The sequence below is a fragment of the Heterodontus francisci genome, unplaced genomic scaffold (genome assembly GCF_036365525.1).
Source record: "Heterodontus francisci isolate sHetFra1 unplaced genomic scaffold, sHetFra1.hap1 HAP1_SCAFFOLD_43, whole genome shotgun sequence".
NCBI classification, from domain to species: Eukaryota; Metazoa; Chordata; class Chondrichthyes; order Heterodontiformes; family Heterodontidae; genus Heterodontus; species Heterodontus francisci.
Genome location: NW_027141852.1, coordinates 16,565,472 through 16,573,946, shown reverse-complemented (window position 1 = coordinate 16,573,946; position 8,475 = coordinate 16,565,472). Strand labels below are relative to the sequence as shown.

Here is an 8,475-nt window from a genome sequence, read left to right as displayed (position 1 = left end):
TCTTGAAGGATATTGGCAACATCTTCCAAACCGATGCAAAGGTTACATTTTTGATCTTTTCTGTGCCCTGCTGTTTGCTTCATTGCCTCTGACTCTAATGTTTTCATGCAACATCTTTGGGTCCATTGTTATTTTGTTTGCCCATGTTCTTTCCTGATTTTTCTTTGCTTTTTGCCGCTGCTCCCAAATGCCTCCAGTTCAGTCAAAACACAAGGTGTCAGAAGTGGGATTTGAACCCACGCCTCCAGTGGAGACTGCGACCTAAACACAGCGCCTTAGACCACTCGGCCATCCTGACTGCCTGCGATATGCTATCAATGCTAAGGAAATTATTCATTCTTTGTGAAAGTATTTGTGAGATTGTGGAAATGTCTGGAAGAGGAAAGATCGGCGGGAAAGCTCGGGCCAAGGCCAAGTCTCGCTACTCCCGGGCTGGACTGCAGTTCCCGGTGGGCCGTGTTCACAGGCTCCTGAGAAAGGGTAACTGTGCTGAGCGTGTGGGTGCCGGAGCCCCGGTCGATCTGGCTGCTGTGCTCGAGTATCTGACCGCTGAAATCCTCGAGCTGGCCGGTAACGCGGCCCGGGACAACAAGAAGACCCGCATCATTCCCAGACACCTGCAGCTGGCCGTCCGCAACGACGAGGAGCTCAACAAGCTGCTGGGAGGGGTGACTATCGCTCATGGCGGGGTGCTGCCTAATATGCAGGCCGTGCTGCTGCCCAAGAAATCCAGCACTCAAGAGCTCCCAGAAAAAGTAAAGCGGCCAAAATGTCATCTAATAAACCAATGGCTCTTTTCAGAGCCACTCACATTCTCTGTGAAAGGACTGGTTACTGTCAGGAAGGAGTCAGAGATGGAGTTATTGTCACAGTGGATTGACCTGTTCACATCTGTCCAGGTGTGTTTTCAGTTCCCTCTCTGGATTTCGCTCTGTTTCTCTGCTCACACATCTCCCCCTCCAGTTCAGTGAAGAACTGAACTACCGGGTGTCAGATTCAACAATTTAATAAATCCCGCTGCCTTCAATTTGATAAATCCCGAGATTATCCCGGTACATTAACGGGAACTGGTTCGGAGCTGATGAATTAATTCAATAATGGAAGTGTCCGGGTTAATTCTCTGTTTTTCATTTGGACAGTTTGAATTGTGTCTTTTTTTTCTCTCTGGTGATCTGAGCGCCACTTCTCAATGAGAATCTGCTCCCAGAACAGAGTAAATGCAGGAAGAAAGAGGCCATTCTCGGGCTGTGTGTTTCTCTCCTAACCTGATCTGTTTGGACCGCACTGTTCCCAGAGGACGGAATCAGTGAGAGTTGTTCACACACAGGAGCTGAATCCATTGCAGCGCTTTAATATGTGCCTTCCCCCCGGCCCTCCCTATTCTCCGGACACAGAGCTGTCTGTTTCATCCGGCAGCGGGATCGAGTCGGGGATTCTCTCCCCGCAGTGTCAGGGTCTGCAACCCCGGGGAACTGGCGGTTTCAGTCAGAGTGACCGAGCTGCCTTACATTTCCTGTGTACTGATCTCCAATGGATTCAAATATTAGTGAACTTATTGGGTAATGTTTGTAAATAACCCTCATGTGAACGGACCCGGCTCCATTAATGCCTTCCAAATAAAACTGGGATCCATTTCTTTTCCCCAAATGCCAGCTAACGGATCCCAGGAGCATGGTTGAGATTGTGCTGAGCAGCAATGAGTCTCCGGTAATGCTGCTTTCTAAATTCCAGATCAGCTCTCAGTCCGACAGGCCTTTCGGGAAAGTGATGTGACAAAACAGAAACCATGTGGCCGCCCCTCCAATCTAATGGGTTTGATGATGAACAGAGATGGCAGCTCTTTCCTTTGCTGATTTTGTGGCTCTGAAAAGAGCCCTTGTTACACTTGTTACTGAAGCTGGGTTTTAGGTGCGTTCCCCGCAGATGCGGCGGGCCAGCTGGATGTCTTTGGCCATGATGGACCGGGATCATTCTGGTGAATCTGCTCATTTTCCGGCAGAAGCATCAGTCGCTGTTTGAACTGTTTAAAGTCAGGGGTGTATTAGCAGCCAGAAAGTGAAGGGCAGTTCATTGCTCCCTGCAGCATTATCCGCCTCTTTCAGGAGAAAAGATCAGAAACCGCTCGTTTCTGTCAGTCCCCGAGAAGCCTGTGAGAAGCGGTTAGTCGCTAATTTGTTCCTTTTACAGAGTGGAAGCTGATATTTGTCCCGTTTTAAATTGCTGTACTGGACCTTCCTCCCGCTGCTTACAGTTAACAGATTGACAAATGAAAACGATTCCTAAAATCGCGTCAGGATTTTGTGACGGTAAATACAGTAAAACAGAACATAAAATGAGAGGTTTTAAAATTGTTGCCTGAAAATTGAAATTTTCCATCACTTCAATTCCTTCTGGCTCTGGAATTGCCAGGCTTTTTCCAATTGGAAAATCTAAGCCAATGAGAACTTCTATTTACTTATATGTGATTCTCCTATTGGTTAAGAATTGGATTGAGAAGCGGGTGACCAAACAGAGACAGAGTCAAACTGCGGGGATTCCAGGCCCCCAGGAACTGAGCTGAAACTGTTCAGATTGACAAACCCTGGCAGTAGCTTCACACATTGGACACTTCACACTGAGTCATTCAAGGGCTGGTGTGAGAGAAGCTTCAGATCCTGTCATTACTCTCTGACTCATTATTCATCTCGAACCAAACAATTAGTAAATGTGAAGCAGTGAAGAGACTTTTCATTCTCACTGCAGAATGTGTCATCTGGGGAAATAAGGAACTATTATTTTCGGAGATTCCAGGTACGTTCCTCCCTGAACAAATCCATTCCTAACATTCCCGATCACAGCCTATCCCAGCTCCTGTTGTCACCCGACTCCAGTTGAATTGGAGAAACTCATGTGTTGGGGTTTGAGTTGTGAGGTGGGGTTTCTCCGCCAGTGTTACTGTCTTACAAACTCTCCCCCTGAATTTGTGAACTGAGACTGCACCGAACGCATCCCCAGTTAGAGTGAGGGCCGGACATCCCTTTGTTTTATGACAGAGAGTGGGGAAAGGGCTGGGCGGAGGGGAGTCACCAGGGATCCTGGATTTACTCCAAATCATTTCCATGTGGAATCTGCAGGCGGGGCCTGGACAGGGATCATTTGATCAGGGGATCAGCTCTTTCCTGAGAGATGTGGGTGGCTCTGAGAAGAGCCTTTGTGTTCAGATGTTTACAAGTTTCCCGCGCTTTCACTTCTTTCCAGACCCTGCTTTCTGAGACTTCGCTGCTTTCGGCTTGACCTTGCTCTTCCATGTCTGCACTTTCTTCAGCGCCTTTCCGCCCGCCGCACTCTTGCCTTTTTTGACCTTCTTCGCAGGAGACTTTTTCTGAAGCGCTGCTTTCTTCACCGCCTTATTTGGCGTTGCCGCCGCCTTGCTGCTCGTTTTCTTGGCTGCTACTTTCTTTGTTGTCACTTTCTTGTCTGCTGGTTTCTTCACTAAAGATTTCTTGTCTGCTGGTTTCTTCACTGAAGATTTCTTGTCTGCTGGTTTCTTCACCTTCTTTCCCACTTTTCCCTGAGTTTTCCTTCTTGCTGATTTTGAAGGAGCCGGAGGCTCCCTGTCCCTTGCTCTGCACCAGGGAGCCTTTGTTCACATTCCTCTTGATACTTTGCTTGATCTGGGTCTTGAGCTTCTCCTGAGCGGTGGCAGACCTGCAAGGAATCAACTACCAGCTAGCGTATAAAGCGAGACCAAGGCTCAGGGCCTTCAGTTACATGGAGGGGAGTCGGAGAGGCAGCGGATCCTGTGAGGAACCACAATCCAGGAAGGATGAGAAGGTCATTGTCAGGGTACAGAGGAGATTAAGTTAAAGATTTACCAGTTTATAAGCAAGCGCAGAGCCAAGGAACGGTGCTGGGGCAGATCAAATAATAGGAAGCTGTGATCAGTTGGAAGGCAAGAGTGATCAAATGACAGAAGAGATGATGGTGCAAGGCAAAAGTCAGGGAAAGAATAAATAACATTTTGTAAGCACAGATACCAGGAGTGGGGTCTGAACCGACGCAGACACATGTCTATTGATTCTTAAGTCCAACGCCTTAACCACTCGGCCATCCTGGTCCATTAACCCACCACTGAAAATGAAATTTAATGTGATCCGGGTGCCATCTGGCCTTTTCCAATATAAAGTTTTGACTCCTCTCCCATGCCAAATTGGACCCATCATTATTTATGAACCTGAATCGGATCACCCCTCAGTCTAGGTTTCTCTAAGGTGTAGGGTCCCAACTCTTTCAGTCTAACTTGATAACCAAGATGTCTTATACTGGGAATTAGTCGAATGTCTCTCCTCTGTACCCTTTCCAAAGCCTCAATATCTCCCATCATGTGAGGAGACCAAGACTGGATACAATATTCCAAGTGAGTCCTGACCAAGGTTTCATAAAAGGACAAATTCGGGACATCTCAGATACTGAAGGAGTCCGTGTCCAGAAGCAGCAAAACCTGGACAACATTCAGACTTGGGCTGCTAAGTGGCAAGTAACATTCACACCACATAAGTCCCAGGCAATTACCATCTCCAACAAGAGAGAATGTAACCATCTCCCTTTGACGATCAACAGCATTACCATCGCTGAATCCCCCCACCATCAACATCCTGGGGGTTACCATTGACAAAAGCTTAACAGGACCATTCATATACATACTCTGGCTACAAGAGTAAATCAGATAGTGGGAATTCTGTGATGAGTAACTCAGCTCAAGGCACGTGGTGAAATGCTCATTAGGAGAGCCGGGGAAATGGACTGGTCAGGTGGGCAGAAAAGTGGCAAATGGAACTCAATTTGGAGAAGTGTGAGGTGATGCCTTTGGTGAGGTCAAACACAGCAAAGGAATCCACAATTAATGGGTGAATGCTGAGAGGTGTCGAGGAAGTGAGGGACCTTGAAGTGAATGTCCACAAATCCCTGAAAGTAGCAGGACAGGTTGTTAAGTTGGTTGAGAAGGCTTATGGAATCCTTTCCTTTATTAGCCGATGTATAGAATATAAGAGCAGGGAGGTTCTGCTGGAACTGTATCAATCATTAGTTAGGCCACAACTTGAGTTCTGTGTGCAGTTCTGGTCACCTCATTCCAGAAAGGATGTAATTGCACTAGAGAGGTTACAGAGGAGGTTTACGAGGATGTTGCCAGCTCTGGAAAAATGCAGCGATGAGGAAAGATTGGATCAGCTGGGGTTGAATAGAGGAGGCTAAGGGGAGATTTGATTGAAATGTACAAAATTGTGAGGAGTCTGGATAGAATGGATGGGAAGGGTCTATTTACCTTAGTAGGGAGGTCAGTGACGAGGGGGCATAGATTTAAAGTGATGTGTTGAACAATTAGAGGGGAGATGAGGAAAGGTTTTTTTCACCCAGAGGGCTGTGGGAGTATGGAACTCACTGCCTGTAAGGGTAGCTGAGGCAGAAACCCTCAACTCATTTAAAAGGAGTCTGGATGTGCACCTCAAGTAAGTGAACCTGCAGGGCTACGGTCCAAATGCTGGGCAATGGGATTCAGCTGGGTGGCTCGTTTTTTGGCCTGCCTGTGCTGTAAACTTTCTATGTTCTATGATTCTATGCAGACACAATGGGCCGAATGGCCTCCTTCTGCACTGCAATAATTTTGTGATTTTTGACTCTCCAAAACTTGTCAACCATCTACAAGGCACAAACCAGGATGAGTGCAGCACCAACAATACTCTAAAAACTCGACAGTGTCCAGGACAAAGCAGCCGCCTTGATTGTCACCCCATTCACCACCTTAAACATTCACTCCCTTCACCACTGACGCACAGTGGCAGTAGTGTGTACCATCTACCAGATGCACTGCTGAAACTCACCAAGGCTCCGCAGACAGCACCTTCCAAACCGAAGACCTCCACCACCTTGAAGGACAAGGGCTGCAGATGCATGGAAACACCACCATGTGCAAGCTCCCCTCCAAGTCACACACCATCTGATCTGAAAATATATCGCTGTTCATGCACTGATGCTGGGTCAAAATTCTGGATCTCCCTTCCTAACAGCACTGTGGGTGTACCTACACCACATGGAGTGCAGCAATTCAAGAAGGGAGCTCACCGCCACCTTGTCAAGGACAATTAGGGATGGGTAACAAATTCTGGACTTGTCAGTGTCGCTCACATTCCATGAAAGAATATGCCTCATCTTATACTCAATTGTCCTCTGAATGCAGCCCAACCCTCTATTTGCTCCAACTATCACTTCACAGCATTGCTGCTGTAACTTTCGAGATCTGTGCACGAGAACATCCAGATCTCTGCTCAAAATTATTTTCTTTTTTCCACCTACTTTAATGTTTTTCCCTGAAGGGTGTATGAATGTTGAACATTCGCCCTGTCCACATGAATAACACTGCACTTACCCAAATTAAACATCATTTACCATTCATGAACCCAATCTCCCAACACATGAAGATCAGCCTGAAACAGTCGAGTATCGTCTACAGTCTAAACACTCGCACAGATCTTCAAATCATCTGTAAATTTACAGATGGTGCCCCCTACACCTACATCCAGATCATTAATAAAAATAGTAAAGAGCAACAGTCCCAACACCGATCCCTGTGGGACACCACTGGTAACTGGTCTCCAAACAGATCCAGATCTATCTGTAACTACTTTCTGCCTTCGTCTGCCAGTCAGTTCCCAATCCAGATTAATATATTACCACTGATACCAGGGACTTTAATCTTGTAGAGAAGCCTCTTGTGTGGAACCTTATCAAAATCTTTTGGCTGAGATCTGCTAATTGAACACAGGCCGGGGATGAGGCCTAGGCCTGTCCTGCTTTGTGTGTGGGTCTCAGGACCACACAAGGTGAGATCAGCTCACTGAGCACAGGCCCATCCTGCTCTATATGGTGCTCAGTACCTCACCAAATGAGAATAACTAACACACCACAGGCCATGGAGCCTCGGCCCATCCTTCCCTGATTGTGGTTCAGTGCCAACCAGGTCAGATCAGCAAATTCAGCACAGGCCGGAGATGGAAGCTGGATCTTTCCTGCTCTGGGGACTCCGTACCATACCAGGTGCGATGAAGTAAAATACCACAGGCCGGAGATGGAGCCTGAGATTTCCCTGTTCTGTGTGGGGCTCTGCACAACAACGTGTGAGAAGAACTATCATCCCTCAGGCTGAGGAAGGAGCCTGGGCCCATTCTGTTCTGTGTGGCTCCTACCACACTGAGTGGGATCAGTTAACACAACACAGGCCATGAATCCAATCAGGCCCTTTCCTGCTCCGTGTGGCTCAGTATCACACCAGGTGGCATCAGCTAACACAGCACAGGCTGGGGCTGGGTCTGGAGCTGGAGCCTGGGCCCGCCCTGCTCTGTGGGCTCAGTAACAACCCGTAAGATGAACTTTTTTCAAAAGACTTCAGTGTATTTATCTCTGTCCAACACTCTGAGGCAGCTTTCTGTATTTATAAAGAGTGTAATTTATTGACTGGTCTCTTGGATCAAACAGGGTAACAGACAGAGGTCTGTGTGCAGAGGGTTTGGGGGTGAGCTCTGATTCCTAACCCTTTCTGGATTGTGAGGAATAAAGAATGAATGAGAGAGAGAGAATGTGGGAGAAGGGATGATGGAAGAATTTGTTCGTGAACCTGATTAAAAGTGGCTCAAACGCAAGATAATATTAAGATATCAAGAGCAGAACATTAACATAATCTGAGTTCCGCGATCTGGTCGGGTCCCATTCCCCTGAAGTGAGGAATGAACGCGTGGGGACATCCCGCCTGGAGTTATATTTGTCTCCAATGAAGATGAGTTCACAGTGAGGCTGGAAGAGCTCAGTTGGGAAAACACTAGATTGAAGAACGAGGATACAATCCCTGGTTTCATCAGTTTTAATTTGGTGTCTCCTTCATTTTAAGTAGAGAGAATCAGAGGGGAGATTTTCCACTCTTGACCCCATGGGCTGAATTTTAAACTAACGGTGCGGCTCTCGGCAGAGGCACCGGAAGTGGGTGTCGTCACCACACGAGTGAAATGTGGCCGACCGACCCCGATCACGGAGCAGCCGACCAATTAATGAAGGTGAGGCGTGGGGCCTATGTAAACAAGGACCAGAGGTCGGGAACGAGGCACCGATGGCACCGACATCTGACACAACGGCAGGTGCTGGCACCATATTGAAAGGGCTGCCAGACCTGCATTCACTGCTGCCTGGTTTAAAGGAGTGTCTTCCTGAGAGCCCTCTGCTGCCCCAGGTCCCGTTCTGCTGCCTCTGCTGTCCCAGAACCCGTTCTGCTGCCTCTGCTGCCCCAGGTCCCGTTCCGCTGTCCCAGGACCCGTTCTGCTGCCCCAAGACCCGTTCTGCTGCCTCTGATGCCCCAGGACCCGTTCTGCTGCCTCTGCTGCTCCAGGACCCGTTCTGCTGCCACTGATGCCCCAGGACCCGTTCTGCTGCCCCAGGACCTGTTCTGCTGCC

The 8,475-nt window shown here is 48.1% G+C and overlaps 1 non-coding gene across 1 annotated transcript; it reads right to left on the bottom strand.

Moving 5' to 3' along the window:
• Positions 1-215: 215 nt before the first annotated feature.
• Positions 216-298, bottom strand: trnal-uag (transfer RNA leucine (anticodon UAG)). The gene has a single exon. It is a non-coding gene; the product is annotated as a tRNA-Leu (tRNA).
• Positions 299-8,475: the final 8,177 nt, after the last annotated feature.